Below are 20,719 nucleotides of genomic sequence, written 5' to 3'. Positions count from 1 at the left end.
TGCCTTTCTATCTTCCAAACCAGCAACAACTTGTATATAGGCTAAATGATTATATTGACAATGTGCTCAATAAACCGTCAGTGGCATGTACAATGTTTTAGTTTGGATGAAATGCGATGAAGCTTATGAAGATGCAAAAAATCTCACATATGTTGAGTTTCCTACTAAGTTTGTGTGGAAATAGGAACAACGGTGTTGGGCTCGAAGGAAGAGTGGATTTTCAATTGGTAGAATACATTCCATTTGTCCTTCTGCGCGTGAGGGTTATTTTCTAAGGATACTCTTGAACAAAGTTAAAGGTCCAAAATCATTTGATTATATTCTTACAGTAAATGGACACAAATATGATACCTTTAGACAAGCATGTTATGCTTTTGGACTATTAGACGATGACACGGAATATGTGGAAGCTATTCAAGAAGCAAGTCATGCAGGCTCCGGTAGTTATTTACGAAATTTGTTTGCCATGATGTTGACGACTAATACTCTGTCTAGGCCGGAATTTGTTTGGGAAAAAACATGGGAAGTTTAATCAGACGACATCCTTTATAAACAACGACGTATCTTAAAGGTTCCAGGTATAACTCTTTTTCATGCATTAGTATTTAATTACTTATTACATATAAGTTTAATTTTTATATTTATTTTACAAGAATTATACTAATTACATTTACTTATTTTATATCAATTTGATAATACATTTATGGTTTTTTTTTTCCAGATTTACACCTTAATGAAGATCAACTAAAAAACCTGACTTTGTACGAGATTGAGAAGCTTTTAATTCATAATAAATATAGCTTACGTAATTGGAAAACAATGGCATACCCTGATTATGATTTGATTTCTTCATCAAATAATCGTTTAATTACTGAAGAGATGGATTATGACCGAAACAATCTGCAAAACGAGTTTACCAATCTTTTTACCGCATTAACTGACGAACAAAGATGTGTTTATCATGAAATCATAAACGCGGTTGAAGATAACAAAGGTGGTGTTCTCTTTGTTTATGGTTATGGAGGAACTACTAAAACATTTATTTGGAAGACATTATCTGCATCCTTAAGATACAAAGGAAAGATTGTTTTAAATGTTGCTTCAAGTGGGATTGCATCTTTGTTGCTTATAGGAGGTAGGACAGCACATTCTCGGTTTTTTATTCTGTTTAACCTAACTGAGGTCTCCACGTGTAATATAATGCTAGACAGCGATGCTGCTAATCTATTAAAGAAAACCTCATTGATTGTATGGGATGAAGCACCAATGATACACAGGCACAGTTTTGAAGTGTTGGATAGGACTTTGAGAGACATTTTATTGCGGGATGATTCTAACAATTCTAACCTGCCATTTGGAGGTAAAGATTGTCTTTGTTGGAGATTTTAGACAAGTTCTTCCTGTTATTCCAAGCAGCACTCGACAAGATATCGGTAATGCTTCTTTGAGTTCTTCCTGCTTTTGGGGTTATTGCAAAGTACTTAGGTTGACCAAAAACATGAGGTTAACCGTAGGAAGTGAACTACATGATATTGAGCAAACGAAGATCTTTGCACAATGGTTGTTGGATTTGGGTGAAGGGAATATCGGTGGCTCTAATGATGGCGATGCAATTGTAGACATTCCATCTAATTATGGATTCAGTTGATCCTATATCTGATCTTATTGAGTTTGTGTATCCGTCCATTCTTCAAAATTTCAAGAATACTCATTTTTTCTAAGAAAGAGCCATTCTTGCACCAACGAATGAAGTAGTAGACGAAATTAATGATCAATTGCTTTCTATGTTTCCGGGAGATAGCAAGGAATACTCAAGTTCAGATAGTATTTGTCCTGAAGAGAATGTACGTGATGATCTTGATCCAAGTTTATGTTCACCTGACATGCTAAATGGACTTAAAATTTCAGGACTGCCACATCATAAACTTGTATTAAAGGTCGGTGTTCCGGTTATGCTACTACGAAATATAGATCAAAAGAGGGGGTTTTGTAACGAGACTCGACTAAAGGTCACATCATTAGGAAGTCGGGTTATAGAAGTTGAAGTAATAGCAGGAAGTAATTTAGGGATGCGTACTTTGCTTCATAGAGTTGCTTTAACACCTTCAGACAAGAAAATCCCATTTAAATTTCAACAAAGGCAATTTCCTATTGCTGTATGCTTTGCAATGACAATAAACAAAAGTCAAGGTCAATCGCTATCAAAAGTTGATTTGTTTTTTAAACAACCAGTCTTTTCACATGGACAACTCTACGTCGCTTTGTCTAGAGTCAAAAGTAGAGATGGAATCAAACTCGTAATCCTTCATAAGGATGGAAATCTTACCAATAAGACCTCCAATGTTATATATAAAGAAGTTTTTAGAGATTTGTAATTTGTACGTTGGTTGATTTTCATGAACTTGTAAAAACATTTTATTTGTTGCTTTGGGTCTGTATGTTTAAACAATTTATGACTTAGTGTTTTTAAAATATGTACTAGCTTTGCTTTGGGTGACTAAATATTATGAATTATGCTTGGATTTTAAAAGTTTGTTTTTTATTTACAGCAACTTTAATTGTTGTTACTTAGTTGTAGTACTAATTCAAATGTAGCATTATTAAAATATAATATGTAAAATTGTTTTGGTTGATCATACTTTTGGTTGATAACAAGTAAATATTTGATTTAAAGGTTGTGAGTAATTGAGCAAGACATTTTGTTAGTATGATTAAAATTATATTAGTTAACAGTAATACTAATACATATATAGACATGAGAATATGTTACTGTATTTTTTAGCTGCATTTTCCTTTATTTTAAAACCAAAAGAAAGATTAGCAAGTTTACATTAACAAAACATCAAACGTATCAATTTGATTAAAATGTAGATTACAAATTTAAAATTATGAAAATATAATTTGTATTTACATATAAATTTATTTACTTTCAGAATCTGTTTTACCCAAACCCGTGTATCACATAGGTTCATAACCTAGTGTGTGTGTGTGTGTATATATATATAGGGGTGGGTTAAAATAAAAAGAGATAGTTTTCTAAGAAGACTAGGAATAAATCATAGCCATTGGATCATGTTAATCAATGGTTGAGATTTAAAATTACCAAAAACCGACAAAGTTTCCTAGAATTACTCTTTAATTATTATAACCGACATAGTTTCCTAGAATTATTCTTTTACCATAGGTTTAATGCCAAATGTCAAAAAATCTATTAGTTCTTACCATTCTTAGGAAACTCTTTATTCTTATTGGAACCCTTTTCTATATATACACACACACACACACACACACACACACACATATACATATTATGTGGATAGGCATAGGAAATACTATAGCGGTAGGAGATACTAGATATATATAGATATATATATGTACATACACTGTGCAATGGTTGAATTTATGTGGAACCGTTGTGGGCGGAAGGGGAGCCATAGTGGTTGAATTTACGTGGAACCGTTGCGGGCGGAAGGGGGGGCGCAGTGGTTGATTTAACATGGAAAGTGGAGGCACGCAGTACGAACGAACAGTCACGATTTTATCGTAATTTCAAATTATATCATAAACTTATACACGCACATATGTACATACAAAAACATAAATGTACATATATACAAACGTAAATACATTTTTACATACGCGCATACATACAAACTATGACTGTTTGGTACGTAGAACTAATTTCGTTAAAACTTATGAAACTCACCAACTATTCGTAGTTGACCTATTTTTAACATGCTTTGCAGGTATTTAAAAAAGTGAAGTAGATTGATTATGTGCTACGTGTTTGAATTGTGGTCGAGGCCGTGTAAACTAACGCAAGTATGAAGTGAAGTAGTTAACATACTATTTTTGATTGTATCACCTAGTTTGTAAAAAATGTTATAACAATGTAATATATTGTAAATTAGTTAGTAATGTTTCTTTATGAGCAATGTGTTTTATACCAGTTCTGTCTGTTACATTACTTTTTTACGCTTCCGCAAATCGCTTAACGGGGTGTGACAGCTACCATCACCATCGCCGCCACCACCACCACCAACGCCACCACCACCATCACCATCGCCACCGTTGATGCTAACCACCACCATCCCCGCCTAACCAACATTATTATCGACATTGCCGTTTTTTATTTTGTAATTTTTTTTATTTCAAGGCATATATTTTTTGTCATTTGTATATGTTACTTGTGATTTTTTTTAATTCATTCCCAACCTAACCCTCATCCCCGTCTGTATAATTACACTAAAACACACTATATTTCTCTCTTTTATTTAATTAAATAATAATTTTTTATACTTTAATCATTACAGTTTTCTCGTCCCACCCTATAATTTACAAAAAATCACTAAATTTTCCCCAAATTTACAAAAAAACCAGTACATTTTCTCTCTCCACTTTATAATTTACACTCAAAGTCACTCAAAATCGTACCCTGTAATTCCCAAAACCATATAGGATGCGAATGCTCTCTCTAAACAAATGATATTCCACCCCGATTTTCAGTCACGTTTTAAATAGCATAAACTAAGGTGTTGTTTGTTTTTGCAGACATAAACTGTCTGCAAGCTGATTTCATCTGTTTTCATGTCTGCAACTGAAGATGTGGTCTGAAGATCTGCAAGCTGAAAATATAAGACTGTTTGTTTTTATAAGCTGATACTGTCTGCATAACTGTCAAACTTATCTCACAAGATAGAAGTCATTTATTCAAGTTACATCTAGTTTTTAGTCTTTGCTTGCCATGCCGATTTGGTTTTGGTGGGTGGTGGAAGGTGGTGGTGGCGGATGGTGGTAGTGGCGGCGGACGGTGGGTAGTGGCGGTGGACAATGGGTGGTGGTGATGGATGGTTTTGGTTGGTGGTGGACGGTGGTGGTGATGGATGGTGGTGGTGGTGGGTGATGGATGGTGGTGGTGGCGGTGATGGATGGTGGTGGTGGTGATGGATGGTGGGTGGTGGACGGTGGTGGTGATGGATGGTGGTGGTGGTGGCGGACGGTGGTGGTGATGGATGGTGGGTGGTGGACGGTGGTGGTGATGGATGGTGGGTGGTGGACGGTGGTGGTGGCGGTGATGGATGGTGGTGGTGGTGGCGGTGATGGATGGTGGTGGTGGTGGGTGATGGATGGTGGTGGTGGCGGTGATGGATGGTGGTGGTGGTGGCGGACGGTGGTGGTGATGGATGGTGGGTGGTGGACGGTGGTGGTGATGGATGGTGGGTGGTGGACGGTGGTGGTGGCGGTGGATGGTGGTGGACGGTGGCGGCGGGGTACGGGGGTGGTGGTGGCGGCGTACGGTGGGTGGTGGTGTTGGCGGACGGTGGTAGGAGCAGTGGATGAGAGGGTGGCTGCAAAGGGAGAAGAGTAGGGTTTTTTTGTGAAGATGTTTTAAGCAAGATTTCCTTGCTTTTCTTTTAAGATGAAAGAAGATAACTTCAGATCTGTTTTAAGAAAAAAAACAAACAGTCTTCAAGGGTAATGTCTGCGCGCCTGCAGACATTAGCTCCCTTGAAGATGTTTGAAGAAAAAACAAACACCCCCTAACACTTTAAATACCCTTTGAAGTTTCAAATTGGTAGCCGTTATCCCTACACCACACCAACCCACAATGTTCTTCCACCACCACCACCACCACCCATCACTTCTCTTCACTCACTCCCGCCACTTCCTCCGCCGCCGTCACCACCACCTCTCAACTCTCTCACACTCTCTCTCTCACCCTATCTACACCATCTGGTCCGCCAACACCGGCCTCGGCAAAACCCTAGTCTCCGCCGGCATCGCCGCCGCCACCATCCTCTCTCCACCGTCGAAATCAAAACTCATCTACATCAAACCCCTCCAAACCGGCTTCCCACTCGACTCAGACTCCAATTTCATCTTCACCAAAATCCCCCAGATCCTCACCCGCCGTAACCCTAACCTTACCCTTACCGCCTCCAACCAAACCCTAAACTCCTCTTTTCCCGCCCCCAATTTCAACAAATTTGCCGCCAATTTCAACAAATTTGGCGCCAATTTTAACAAATCTGCCGCCAATTTTAACAAATTTGGCGCCAATAATATTAATATTAATAAATTTGGCGCCAGTTGTGATAATAATAATATTAATAATAATAATGGATTTGGGGATTTTGGGATTTATGAAGAGATGAAGGTTGGGGGTGGGGATGGATTAGGGGTGGGGAGTGAATTGGTGTGTAAGACGATGTACGCGTGGAAGGAGGCGATATCGCCGCATTTGGCAAGCGAGAGGGAAGGGGCGGGTGTGGGGGATGAGGAGGTTTTGGTGATGTTGAAGAAGTGTTTGGAGATTGGAGTTGGTGGTGGCGGTGGGAGGGTTTTGAGTTTGGTGGAGACGGCGGGTGGTGTGGCGAGTCCGGGGTCGTCGGGTATGCTTCAGTGTGATTTGTATAGGTGAGTGTGTTGTTGGTTTCTTGATTCTGTAAGTAGTGGCATTATAGTTTTAAGTTAGTTTATGTTTGTCTTAGTCATTGTGACTTTAGTCCGGGGTGCAAATAAAAATACTAATTGAATAGAAACGAAATACTTGACCCAAAGTAATAAATGACGTTTAGATTTGGTTTATCAACCGAAGACTAGGTTCGGTTATACCTCTTTCCGTAACCGAACCGGATTGAACTTGTTGGGATATTTGTTGTTGGATTTATGGCTCGAAATAAAATTTTGGGCCAAAAACTTTAGACCCAAATTCTTTAAAAAGTGGTTAACTAAATTTTTAGACCAAAAGTTTATGGCCCAAGTGCATAGTTTTGGGCCAAAATATCAGACCCAAAATCATTAATAAATAATAAGTGGTTAACTGGTTAACAAAATTTTAGGCGGCCCAAGATCATTAATTAGGGGTTAAACAAAAATGTTAGTCCAAAGTTAAAGGCCGAAGTTCATAATTTTGGGCCAATGTTTTTCAGGCCCAAACATCTCAAGCTCAAATGTAAAACCGAACACCGACGCATAACCAAACCGAACCCATACGTAAAACCAAAAACGATTAATTTTTGTTTCTGTTTGAGCCAAAACCGACCCATGCACACCCCTAAGTTTTTAATATTTGGTGACTAAATTTAAGTAGTGCTAGACGCTGCAAAAATATCACTTTCGCAGCACATACAAAGCTAATTATTTCCAATAAAATATTTGTAAGTTGTATGTCTTAAGTAAATCATTATTTACGGGCCTATTATCTTTATAGTTACTTATGAGTTATGAGGTGTGATATAATTAACTTGGACTTCATATTTTGTAGGCCACTTCGGTTACCTTCTATACTTGTGGGTGATGGAAGATTAGGAGGCATTTCAGGGACAATTTCGGCATATGAAAGTTTGACAATACGAGGTTATGATGTTGTTGCTGTTGTGTTGGAAGATCATGGCCTTGAAAATGAAGTACCATTATTGACTTATTTAAGAAACAGGTATGATCTTATTATATTCATTTCATACTCTTGTTCTGTGTATCTTCATGGGTATTCAAGGTGGCCATTTTGACCCGTTTACTCACGAAGGGTCGGTCTAGGTTATATTTTATTTCTAACGGGTCAACTGATTAAAATCACAAAGATTGACTAAAGCGGGTTAAATTGGTTCTAAAGTCAACAGCCATGCATTTATTATCCATAACTTACTAAATTAAAAAATTTAATTATTCAAAAAACTAGATTATTGTTGAACAAAGAAAGTATCGTAGTCATAAGTAGGGGTTTAAACGAGCCAAGCTGCTCGTGAGTTACTTGAGATCGGTCTAGGTTATATTTTATTTCTATGGGGTCAACTGATTAAAATCAAAATGAGGCTAGAGCCGGTGAAAATGGTTCTAAAGTCGATAGCCATGTATTTATTATCCACAAATTACTAAATCTAATTATTCAAAAAACTAGTTTTTTGTTGAATAAAATGAGTATTATAGTCATATGTAGGGTTTAAACGAGCCAACCAGCTCATGAGTTACTCGAGATCGGCTTGCTAAAAGCTCGAATCGAGCTGAGCTTAAACGAGCTTGAGCCAAAAATATAGCTTGGCTAATAAAGAATATATATAAATCAAATAATATATAAATTAGTTAAAAATGATAAACGAGCCGAGCTTGAGCTTTAGAAATAGAGCCCAAAATCAGCCAAGATCGAGCTCTTGTAAACTAAACGAGCCAAGCTCGAACCTTGTCAAGCTTTAGCTCGGGTCGGCTTGTTGACACCTTACATCGTATGTTTCATATTCAAAATATTTGTTTTGACCCAAATTGGTTTTGACTTATTACCTAACCCACCCAAAATGAAACTTTATATTTTATTTTCCGCGTGTTATTGATACTTGAACTTATATATAGTTTTATCTTGAATTTGTAAGGATACCGGTTCTTGTTCTTCCATCTATCCCAAAAGATCCTTCAGACAACTTACTGGATTGGTTTGACGAATCACAAAGCGTTTTTGACTTGTTAAAGGAGATAATGCTATCATCATATAATAAACGAATGGATCGATTACATGAAATGCCTAAAAAGGCTCAAGAAATCTTTTGGTGGCCCTTTACTCAACACAAACTTGTGCCACAAGAAAAGGTCACGGTTATTGATTCTCGGTGCGGGGAAAACTTTGCAGTTCATAAGGTTTTATTCTAACATGTTATGTTTTTCGTAATTCTTTTTGTTATTTTGGTGGGTTAATACTCTTTAGACGCTGGTTCGTGTAATGGTGAAGGGTGATGAGTGTATTACTCAAATGTTTGATGCTTGCGCAAGCTGGTGGACTCAGGGACCTAACGCTGCTTTACAGGTCATTCTATGATTTTGTGTATTATTGAAATATTCTTTATTAATTGGTGAAACTTCTTATCGGTAATGGATGTAAATTTTTTCAATATATGTTTTTCAAATCTTTTGTACAACTGCGAAAGTTATATCAATGTTTTAGCAACTGCATAATGCACTAGGAAGTACCGCATAATGCCCTTGCACTTCTTGCTTAAAGTGTTATACGGAAGACAGTTACATAACCACCTACCCGCTATCTCATAAATCGTTAATGCGCAACGTTCATGTCATTTATGTGGTTCTTGCTAACATAAAGCTGGTTCTGAAAAGATCGCGCCCCTATTTATATATTCTCTAAAATACAAGGGTTTCTTAGTTTAGTAGTAATTTGTTTTTCATGATTTCTGTATAATTATATCTGGTTGGTAAGTTATTCTTAATGGTGCTTACTTGTTTAGGTGGGTTCAGATTAAGCTAGCACGGGAAATGGGTTATACTGCTGCCAGATTCGGGCATGTAATGTTCCCTGAAAACGTTTATGAACCCGCACTCGAATGTGCTGAGCTTTTGCTTCAAGGTGTAGGAAAAGGTTAGTTTTTTTTGTGAACAACCAAAAATCACCATGTTAACTTAACTTATTGCAATTGGGTCAAACGTTCGGTCAATGTTATAATGGGTTGGGTTAACCCAAATCTCTTTTTGTTCAAAGGGTGTGTCGAGTTCGATTAAGAGGTTATATAATTTGAATATAATGTAACTTTTATATATAATTTTTGCAGGATGGGCGTCTCGAGTGTATTTTTCAGATAACGGGTCAACAGCAGTTGAAATTGCTTTAAAGATGGCATTTAGGAAGTTCTTGGCTGATAATAAATTGCTTTTGGATCTTCACCAGAATTATAATACTGATGAAAGCAGTATTGAGCTTAAGGTATCTCTACCTTTTTTTAGTGGGTAAAGTTATATAGAAATCTACCATGATTTAATTAATATTGCAAATATGTTCATCCGAATAGGTTTGAAGATGAAAGTTACTTGACTTTCATGTTTCTCTAATCATAAACGTGGGCATTTTTTGATATTTTATATTGTCACCTGCTGTGTAGGTCATTCTTATGACGTGGCACATGAGTTTATTATAAATAATCAAACTATTAGCTGACGTGGGTATTTTATTCTTTCCTACCGATTTTTGGCTTTAAACTATACATGTTTTATTTACGGAACTTATGTTAAGGGACTTTATACAGAAAAAGTGAACAATTTTAATGTTTGGATAAACCAACTGCTTTTGATAACAAATTATTCAAAATCAAAAACAAATTATTTAAAGTCAAAACAAGGATACTCAGTTTTATATCAGCTATACCGATTGTGATAATTTAAAACCAAAATATTTCCACTTGTTTTCTCATTATTTTAACTTAGGTTGAGAGATTCTTATTTCCATCAACAAAGATTCTCCATTTTTTTCACCAAAACGTTATTTTTGGTCATTTCATCAGTTTTTTTTAAATAATTGAAAGGTACCTAATAACTAACCATGTGACCATCTGATTATTACTCCAAACAGAAGCTCTTCCAAACAGTATTATCTATTGCCTATGTTTATTTTAGTTCATTGTTTTAGATATATAATTATCTTTCAATGTGCAAATGGACTCTATTTAGGCAAAGAACATTGACTGGGTTACTACAATTCATCTAATTGTGATTACATAAATCTGATATATAACCTATAAAAAAAACTGACCTGACTTAAAACATACCTGCTATTATACGTATGTATCCATACAAACTCCATTATTATTCCAATATTTCATACAAAAATGTGTCATAAAACTTCCTTAGCAGCAAAGCTCATTTTCAGCACTTGTTTTTTGTTAACCGACTAAAATCATGTGACCGATAATCAAATTTCTCTCGCTATTATACAGGTTGTAGCACTTAAAGGATCTTATCATGGAGATACATTGGGTGCTATGGATGCACAGGCCCCATCACCCTACACTGGTTTTCTCCAACAACCATGGTAGGTTAACCTTTCTTTTATATGGGATTTTTGCAAGTTCTTATTTAATTGCCTTGTTCAATCAAGTTGATGCTACATTGGCATGATGTAAACTAGGTGTGTAACGTGAGCTACATCAGATCGACTCGTTAAACGATCGAATCGAACCATGCTTAAACGAGCTTGAGCCCGAGCTCAAGCCTTAAAATAAGCTTGTTCAATAAACGATCCCGGGCGCCTACACGAACCAATTATTTATATTATTTTTATTCAATTTTTTCAAATATATATTAATATAATTATATTTATTATATATAAAATTTTTATATAAATAAGATTTATGTACTTTTTGCATCCCTATGGTCAACGGGCCGGATGCACTTTGGGCCAAGGCGTCATCTCTCACCGTTTAAATTCTGTTTGAATGCGTCTGAAAAGACAATTATACCCATAGTTACATGGCTCGCTCTAAGCCCCATGATTTTTGATCTGGATTGTTCGTACCAAAACGCGGTACGAACGCGGTCCTAGTACGTTCTAGATCGCGATTCTGATCTTGTAAATGGCATTCCAGGAAATTCAGTCAAAATTGTTTTAGAATGGGTCAAAATTGGACTAAATCGCTCAAGTGGAATAAGTTCTTACCTCAAACCGAACCAAAGCTGGACAAAAAATCGAACCAAATTCGTGCTTGGTTTCTTTATGGCTTGATGAACGAAAGATAAAGGGAAGCATATGACGTGGTGGCGGGGTTAAGGTTTAATTAAGCGTGGGTATATTCACATTTAACGCCCTCCATCTTCACTAGTTTATATTTGGTCCCCAAACTTGTAAATATGCATAAAAAGTATAAATTTTACATTATATATAGTGTCGCAAAAGTCGCTAGGCGTTAGTCGAGTTGTTGGGTACTGACTAGGCTTAATTGGATTTGACTTTCTATATGTAATTTTTAAAATTATATATATATAAAGTTATTTTTATGCATAATTTACAACTTTGGGGACCAATTATAAACCAACGAGGATGAAAGGTGGGGTGTTAGATGTATACTACGCAAAGTTAATTAAAGTAAACCCCCACCCCGTAAATTTGGTTTGTTTTCGGTTTAATTGAGGTAAGAACTAGTTCCCCTTGACTGAGTTGGTTCAGTTTTGGTCCATTATGAAACACTTTTGACCTAATTTTCACGGTCTTGGTCCGATTTGGACCATCACTGCCTAGGGTGACCGATTCGGCAAAATTCGGGCGGAGCGCCTAGGTTTACAACATTGATTCTATATATAATTTTGAAAAGTTACATCGTACCACATTATATGGTACATCGTACTGGATCCGTTCCGAAATAAACAACCCCCCCCCCCCCCCCCCCCGGCTGAATAACACCAATTGTATCGGAGCGTACCGCGAACCATGTGTGACTATGATTATACCCCTCTATTTTGCGTGCCTGTGGTTGATATAAAATTTATATACCCTCGTCGTTTTCGACTTCCCTCCAAAATTAAAATTAACCGACTTTTGACTTTTTTATTTTGCATGCTTGATGTTTGACTTTTAGTTTGGTCTCTATTTTGAGCTTCGTTTTGACTACACCTTAACTTTAAATGCCCTTTTGACCCTATTGACTTTGACCAATCCAAGAACTATCGACTTTAAGCAAATAATTCATATGAACCATGCATTTTTAGCCGTGGACGTAGGTTTCACACCGAAGCCAAACTATGCTATTCAGTTTATTATTCCTTTTTGTGTTATATGCATGTGTTTGCATGTTATTTATTTCTGATGCGTGCCACTCTATACCTAACAAATGGTAAAGCTTGATGCTTGTTATTACTATTTGATCTCCCCCCCCCCCTTCTCCGGGGTTCGAGGAAGGGTTCGATCAGTATAAGTTTGGGTTGTAAGGCTTGTTACCCACGGTTCACACTGAAGAGAGGGCTGCCGTTTGGTTCGTTTTTCTTGTTTCTTCTTTTGAAATCATTGATTAGGGTCTGCGCCATTAATCCTTGAATTGTCGATCAGCCTTCTGATTCGAAGATTACAACTGCCGTTTAAACACCCAAGCATTCGATTAACCCAAGCCAAGAAATTGATTAAGCCAAGCCACCACTAGGGGTGTCCAAAATGCCCAAAACCCTATTAACCCAACCCGAACCAAAATAGGGTCGGCTTAAAAAGGGGCAAAACGTATTAAATTGAACTATTTTGATTAAAAATGTGTGTAAGTGTTTGTTTGTAGCAGTGTGATTAGAGTTGATTGAAAATAAAGAATAACCCGAAACCCGACTAACCCGAACCTGACATACCTGAACCTTAACAGGGTCGGGTTGTGGGTGAGCTTTCTTTTAAAAAAAAACCCGATCAACCCGAAACCCGAACGGGCTGACCTAATTAACAACCCTAGCAGTTGCTAGGGTTTGGGATTTGATCGTCAGGATTTGGTTTTTTCTGTGGATCACGGGTTGTGATCGAGGAGTACGTAGCCACCTAACGCGTGGTGTTCGATCGGGCATGCTTGGGTTTTCTGACGAGTGTCGGGATCGATTTTTAGGGTTAAGGTTTGTTTTTCAAGTTCATTTTTTTGCCTATCTTATTGTCTGATTACTAGATGTGTTTTGGGTTTATGAAGGTTCGTTTTTTGATTGGGTCCGTCACTCCCTTCCATAGTTACCTAAATCGCGGTTTGCTCAAGTACGGGAACGAAATGCGGGTACGCAATTCGCTCAAGGTGACGTATTCGGTACGGAGAGGGGGGGGGGGGTAGGTTCATTTCGGTCGAACCGGTACGGTGTACCATAGTACCCGGTTCGGTGCACCCAGTTTAAAACAAAAATGACCAAAATACATAATTACCAAAACATTAATTTTATGACAGAGAATCAATGTCATACCCAAAACTAAAGTTCCGTAACATATTCTGCAAAAGAGAGTATTCATAATTCCATAACAGATTATAAACTTATAATATTATACATAATTCCAGAGTAAAGTGTCATTTCCGTCCTTGTGGTTTGACAAATAATGCGAATTTAGTCCAAAAAGTTTATTTTTTGCATATGTACCCTCCACGTTTCCCAATTCTTGCCAATTACATCCAAATCACTAACCCCGTTAAATTGAATCGTTAACTCAGGGGTAGACATGTCTTTTTACTCTTTCTTTATTACATGAGTACAGTGCCAAAATCGTCCCTGAAGTTTGGTCACATTTGCTAATTTCGTCCAAAAATATTTTTTTTCGCAATTAGACCCTCGATTTCGTCTAATTTGTTAACTCGGTCTAAATTTAACGTTAACTCAGGGGTGTTATCGTCCTTTTACATATTTGTTTACATTGTTATTATTATTTCGCTGAGCTAAACCCCTTATATGACTAAAAATAAAGAAGAATAAACAAACAGATAATATATTGGATTCAAACATAGGAATCGTGAAATGTTATATATGTTAGGGATGAGCAAAATCGGTACCGGTACCGATTTGGTACCGTCGGTACCAAGGTTTTGAGTTTTCGGGACCGGTACGGTACGATACCGGTATTTCCCGAATTTTACCTCAAATACCGGTACCGGTACCAAACATTTGCGATTTTCGGGATCGGGATTTTCGGTACCGGTACCGAGTTCATCCCTAATATATGTCATCAAACAAACACATAATAACAATAATGCAAACAAGCATGTAAAAGGACAGTAGCACCCATAAGTTAACGTTGAATTTAGACCGAGTTAACAATTTGGATGAAATTGGCAACGGTTGGGAAAAATCGAGGGTCTACTTGCGAAAAAAAATATTTTTGGACGAAATTCGCAAATATGACCAAACCTCAGGGACGATTTTGGCACTTTACTCATAATTCCATTATTTATATAATATTTATTTTCCAATTAAATAGTTCCAGTTTATAAAATATTTAATTAAATAATTCCATTATCCTAATCGATCGGAACGCTAAAAAATCGATCCAATTGCCGAATTTTACATCACCATAAACATGATTTCATTACCGTATTGATCGATTAAATTTCCGAATTGGATCGACGCACCATTGGAATTGGTACGCGATTTCATGAGCGTTCGGTACGCTATCGTATTGCGTTTCGGCACACTCCGTTCCAATACGCAATTCGCACCTCATGGAGCGTATTTGGTAACTATGCCCTTCATCACAAATATGACAATGGAGTGACAGACCCAATCACAATATGTCTTGTTAGGAACTGTTCATTTTCTTTTGTTCCTAACTTCCTACAATATCAAAGAATTGTAAATAAACCGGTAAATAGTAAATGTGTTAGGTGTGAAGGACATCGCTTTTTGCCTGTTTATTTACAATTCTTTGATATTGTAGGAACAAATTGGTTTATTTATAGTGTTAACTGTTAAGTAGAACAACGGTCAAGTTTAGGCCTGTGGCATTGTTGTGTTTGCGCACTGTTTTCGGTTTGTTCCTTGTTTGCTATTGGTGAAGGTGGGAAGGTTCAGATTGACAAGTTGAACTGTTCTGATTCTGTTTGGTGGAAGTTGCAAATGGAAGCTTTGTCATGTCAAAAGACTTAGATGTTGTACTAGCGGAAAACCTCAGAAAATCAAACAATTTTTGTTGCCTTGACAAGAAGCGTTGCTTTAGCATCATGAAGGAAACCAAGACTCGTGGCATGATGCCAGCTTTGCCAAATATACTGGTGGAGAATAAGGGGTTCTTCATGATGGAGCTGTTCATGACAATGATGAAGGTAGTGGCAGATCGCATTAACAATTTAATATCAATTTTGTTCAAGTTACTCTGTGGGAATTAAATTTGATGATGAGGCTCAAGTTCTACTGATGCTATCTTCGTTGCAAGGTAACTGGTTCGGGGCATTTGCTGATGTTATAAGTTCTGTGGGGGCTGCTGGATTCAAGTCGTTCATCCTCTTGAGAGTTGTTGAATGGTAGTAGGGATAGAAGGAATAGCATGGACAATGTGAGGAAGGGTAGGAATTCGTTCAAAACTCGAAAAACTGTTAATGAGGGGGGATATGCTAAGAGTTGATGTTCAAATAAGAAGGAATTCAACAGTGTTGTGGATGCTACTAGTGAGGATGTTACCGGGCATGATGCTCTAGTTTTCAGTGTGGAAAGCAGTTTGGACTCCTGGGTCGAGAATTCACGAGCTTCATTTCATGCAATGCACAACAAGAGGAGATGAAGAATTTGGAAGAGGGTGACTTTGGGAAGGCACAGTAAGGTAACGGTGAGGTTCTTAAAATTACGGGCATGAAGAGATGTTTATCTGAAAACTCCATTGGGAACTACATGGAACTTACAGAACGCTAGGGTGATTTTAGGTTTGAGGGTGAAGCTTATTTCTCTTTGGCAGCTGGATGAGCAGGGACGAGAAGTTAAGGTTAGTGGGGCTTAATGAAAGGTGATCAATGGTAATCTGGTTATTGCATCGGGAAAGAAACGAGGATCGACCTGCAGTCACAATTATACACCACAATTATACACCCGACATCTACCTAACTTAAAACACCTCTTCACATCATGGATGCATTTGAAGTTACCGAAAGTTGCTAATGATAATGGGGGACATGCTCAAATAGAGGGTGGCAAAATAGCGACCATCCTTGATGATTTAGCAGCGACCGGCCTACATGCCATTCTAGGTAAATGCCAAATGCAAATCATCCCAATGAAGCTTCCTAAGTTGAAGCTGACTACACAGTTGATAATCCCATTTGAGATGCCATTCTGCAGCCACGTTCCATTTTAGCCCATCAATTGTTCTATGAAGCAGGCCAGGCTACAATGGAATGGCTTAACGCTTGGTGTGATAGATTCTTTTTTTTTTTTGACTTGAGGACAAAGCGATATTCCTGGCCGGAAGTATTGATACGATCCCAGATCTTGGCCAAAACAGTTATCGAAAACGGGGGAAAGTGAGTGTACATGGGTATATGAAGTTTAGGGCTAGTAATTACTTATAATAAATGGGTAGCTGAAGTTTAGGGTTAGTTATTATTTTAATTATGCTTATTTATATCCTTTGTTCTAGTTGATAGGGATGTTAATAATTATGTTTAACAGAATTACTAGGTTAATTCCTTGTAACTAGAGATCAAGCCATCTCGAATAGGGTCATTATCTTTTCAATTTCTATATGTAATTTCGGTTTCTGTCAGTATCTCTTTTGGTTTCTATTTGTAATTTTGGTTTCTATCACCAGTTACATTACAATAATAAGCTAACATTTGAGTAAAATTGTTTAGAAGGTTGTATTCATTGAAACTAGCCGTTGGCTAACTTCCAACCTGTTTGACCAATTCGACACATTCCATTTATTAAGCTAAAATATCACTTTGGGCCACCTTTTTATAATCTGAGTGTTATTAAAATTTGATTCATCTTTCTTTAAATTTAATTTTGCAGGTATACTGGAAGAGGACTTTTTCTAGAACCACCAATTGTTTCTATGCAGGATGGAATCTGGAAAATAATCGTTCCTAAAAATATGCATTACGAAGACGTGATTTTGCAAGATATGTGTAAGTGAAACACTTGTGAGTTATGACTTTGTAACGTTTTGTATATATTTTTAATTTTTATTTTGTTCAGCAATTTCTTTCCTTTTCACAGACTTTAACTCTCGTGATCAAGTTTTCAATAAAAGCAGAGATGATTCGAATCTTGCCTCTTTTTATTCAACTTATATATCACAAGAATTGCTGTCAAGTTCAGGTTCAAGAAAGTATGCACACATGGGTGCGTTAATTATCGAACCAGGTAACTTAGTTTTTAAACTACTTTGTAGTTGTGAAATTTGATTATTGGGTGTTTGTAAACAAAATGATGAAATACGAACGGAGCATGTTCATGCTCGTTTATTTAACTTTAACTGAACAAACGGTTAAACGCAATCAATTAAACGAACAGGGGTTTTTTATGTTCGTTTGTTAACAGTATAAATGAACGGTTCACGAATGTAAACGAACAAACATGACTGAGCGTAGATGAAAGAAAATAACTGAGCTAAAACTAGTCAAAAAGTAATGTAAAAACAATGTATTGAGCCTAAAACGTTTAATATATTAATGAACTTAAACAAACGCAAACTAACAAACATAAACGAATATAAATTAACGAACATAAATGAAGGTATGAGACATGTGTTCATGTTCGATACTTCGATTGTTTAACTAAATGAGCTAGTTTATGTGTTCATATTTGTTTGTTTATTAACAAAAGAACTTTCCGCCGGGGATGTCACGAACTGTTCATGAAACGTCAGTTCGTTTACGGGCCTAAGTTCACACTATCAAATTTAAAGAAACATGATGCTGAAATAGTGTTTGGATGTGGTTTTGCTGTTTGAATCTTGAATAATTAGATTTTTAGTGGTGATTTCATGTATTTTAGAAGTTAATAGTTATTAAACATAAAAATGACCAAATATGTTATTCTGAGATTTTCTTTTTCTTTTTGTTTTTGATAGTTATACAAGGGGCTGGCGGGATGCTGATGGTTGACCCGTTGTTCCAACGCATACTTGTAAACGAATGTAAAAGTAGAAAAATTCCAGTTATATTTGATGAAGTTTTCACAGGCTATTGGCGGTTAGGAGTTGAGGTTTGTTGATTTTAGTTTGGTGGGCCCCACACATACACAAGCACACCTAAAGTTAGTAAGATGGACGGGTCAAAACAGTTTTGGGTCAGAGCTAACTTTTTTGCACAGGTCAAAATGTGTCAAGTTGGGTCGACCCAAAACACTATTTTTTTTTCTATCGTCTTCAAATAATTAGCACTTTAAACGTAATTACAAAGTTGTGTTATTAAATTATCATTTTGATCCGTTTCAATTTTATTTAATTTTTTGTAAGTTGACCTGTTTGACCCTTGACTTGTATAAAAGTCTGGTAATAAATGACGGGTTTTTTTTTTTTTACTTCTTTACAGTCTGCATCAGAGTTGCTTTTCTGCAAACCCGATATAGCCTGTTTTGCAAAGTTAATGACAGGTGGCATGATACCGTTGGCTGCTACATTAGCTACAAATGATGTTTTTGAATCATTTGTCGGTGATTCAAAGGTAAATAACTAAATTAAGATTTTATTTTCCAACATATTATGCCTGTTGTTTTTTATTATTAAAAGGGTAATTCGGTCCTTTTTTTTGGCAGTTAAACGCCCTTCTTCACGGACACTCTTATTCAGCACACGCAATTGGGTGTGCAACCGCTTGTAATTCCATCAAATGGTTCAAAGATTCACAAACCAACCCCAATATTTTGCCAGGACAAAATCTTTTGATAGAGGTATTTATAAACATGTTTCTTTGTTTCAAGGAATATTATAATTATATTTATATAAATAGGGTTTGGATCTCTTAAGAACTCCAAAAAATTGGAAAACTTGAAGAACTTCTAACAACCAATGATTTTGTTTCTGTGTTTTACGTATTTAATATTATTTGGGGGTAGTTTTGTCATATATTGTATGTAATTTTGTGATTACATATAATAAATGACAAAACTAGTCTCCAATAATAAAATAGTAATAATAAATATATTTGATAAATAAATAAATAAAAGAATTGATTGTTAAAATATCTTGAAGTTCTTAAATTATCTGGAAGTTCTAAAATGATCATGATTCTAAATATTTATTATAAGTAATTATTGTGTTATATATACAAGGCTTTACACATTTGAATACGTTTTTGGATTATTTTTGGATACAACTGAACCAAATGCATATACATTGGAAATGTCACCACTAACATGATAATAATAATAATTTTGGATTTAATACCGTTGCAGTTATGGGATCCGGAGTTAGTTAACAAGATCTCATTTCATCCTGCGGTCCAAAGAGTGGTTTCATTAGGAACTCTCTTCGCTTTGGAGCTTAAAGTAGATGATCATGATGCCGGGTATGTGCATGAAATTACAATAATACCCTTTTCAAGATCCCATGAAGTGATTTATGAGGTTTTACTTTTAAATTGACGTTTGACCTTGACCTTTCTTATCCTCATATTTGTAGGTATGCATCACTATGTTCAACATCTCTACTTTTAAAGCTTCGGGAAGATGGTATTTACATGCGCCCATTGGGAAACGTGATTTACATGATGTGTGGCCCCTGCACATCCGATCGGGTTTGCTTGCAAATGTTGCAGAAACTATACACAAGGCTCGATGAGTTCAAGCAAGAAAAGATTCAAAAGGGACACTCAATATGTGATCTTGATCACAATTTAACAATACCATAGCATCTTCAAGGTTATTAGCTTTTTTAGATGCGTCTAGTGGTGTAAAGTTCATGTTTTTCATGAGTATTAGTGAACTTTTGCTTGTTAGTTAAATGTTAGAATTTAGTGGTTAAAACCGTATTTGTTGGTGATAGTCTCCATACTCTTATCATTTATGATTAATCGCCTTCGTTTTGAGCTCTACATTTAAAACTTAAGCATGTGACATCGATAGTTTTTCCAGCTTGAGCTTTGGCAGGCTCGACTAGTTTATTAGTATACTTATTTATATTTTTATGTATGTATACCTATTTTATATATAATAATAATGATAATAATAATAATATAACGTAGTTTATATTGTAAGTAGTTGTTTTAATAAATATACACACAAAAATGCACGAATATGGAGAAATTCAAATAGCAACCGTGAATAACTGTATAATTCATTTGTATTTATTGCTTTGAGTGTTAGTATACTTGGCGGTTATGTAACAACCCATGTTGATCCCGCTTGTCACCTTTATTTATCTTTTATGTAATATGTGTCATTACTTTATGCATTTTTCAATATAAAATTGATTATAAAAAAATTGTTTTTATTATATATTATAATATAGGGCAAAAACCATAAAAAAACCAATATACTTTTTGTTTTTTCTCATAAAAGTCCTTCAACAATTTTTTGCATGTTA

The 20,719-nt window shown here is 36.2% G+C and overlaps 1 pseudogene across 1 annotated transcript; it reads left to right on the top strand.

Moving 5' to 3' along the window:
• The first annotated feature begins 1,784 nt into the window (after nt 1-1,784).
• Nucleotides 1,785-20,186, top strand: LOC143557539 (bifunctional dethiobiotin synthetase/7,8-diamino-pelargonic acid aminotransferase, mitochondrial-like; annotated as a pseudogene). The gene is made up of 15 exons (XR_013139595.1): nt 1,785-2,297; nt 5,580-6,417; nt 7,268-7,438; nt 8,367-8,628; nt 8,720-8,794; nt 9,241-9,361; nt 9,552-9,703; nt 10,710-10,804; nt 17,203-17,318; nt 17,410-17,556; nt 18,266-18,399; nt 18,729-18,860; nt 18,952-19,086; nt 19,591-19,703; nt 19,817-20,186. The product of XR_013139595.1 is annotated as a bifunctional dethiobiotin synthetase/7,8-diamino-pelargonic acid aminotransferase, mitochondrial-like (transcript).
• Nucleotides 20,187-20,719: the final 533 nt, after the last annotated feature.

The sequence above is a fragment of the Bidens hawaiensis genome, unplaced genomic scaffold, assembly GCF_021521415.1.
Source record: "Bidens hawaiensis isolate Kalapana, Puna unplaced genomic scaffold, B.hawaiensis_p1.1 tig00019034_1, whole genome shotgun sequence".
Classification (NCBI taxonomy): domain Eukaryota; kingdom Viridiplantae; phylum Streptophyta; class Magnoliopsida; order Asterales; family Asteraceae; genus Bidens; species Bidens hawaiensis.
Note: the sequence above shows the minus strand (reverse complement) of the source record. Positions and strands in the feature narration are given on the sequence as shown.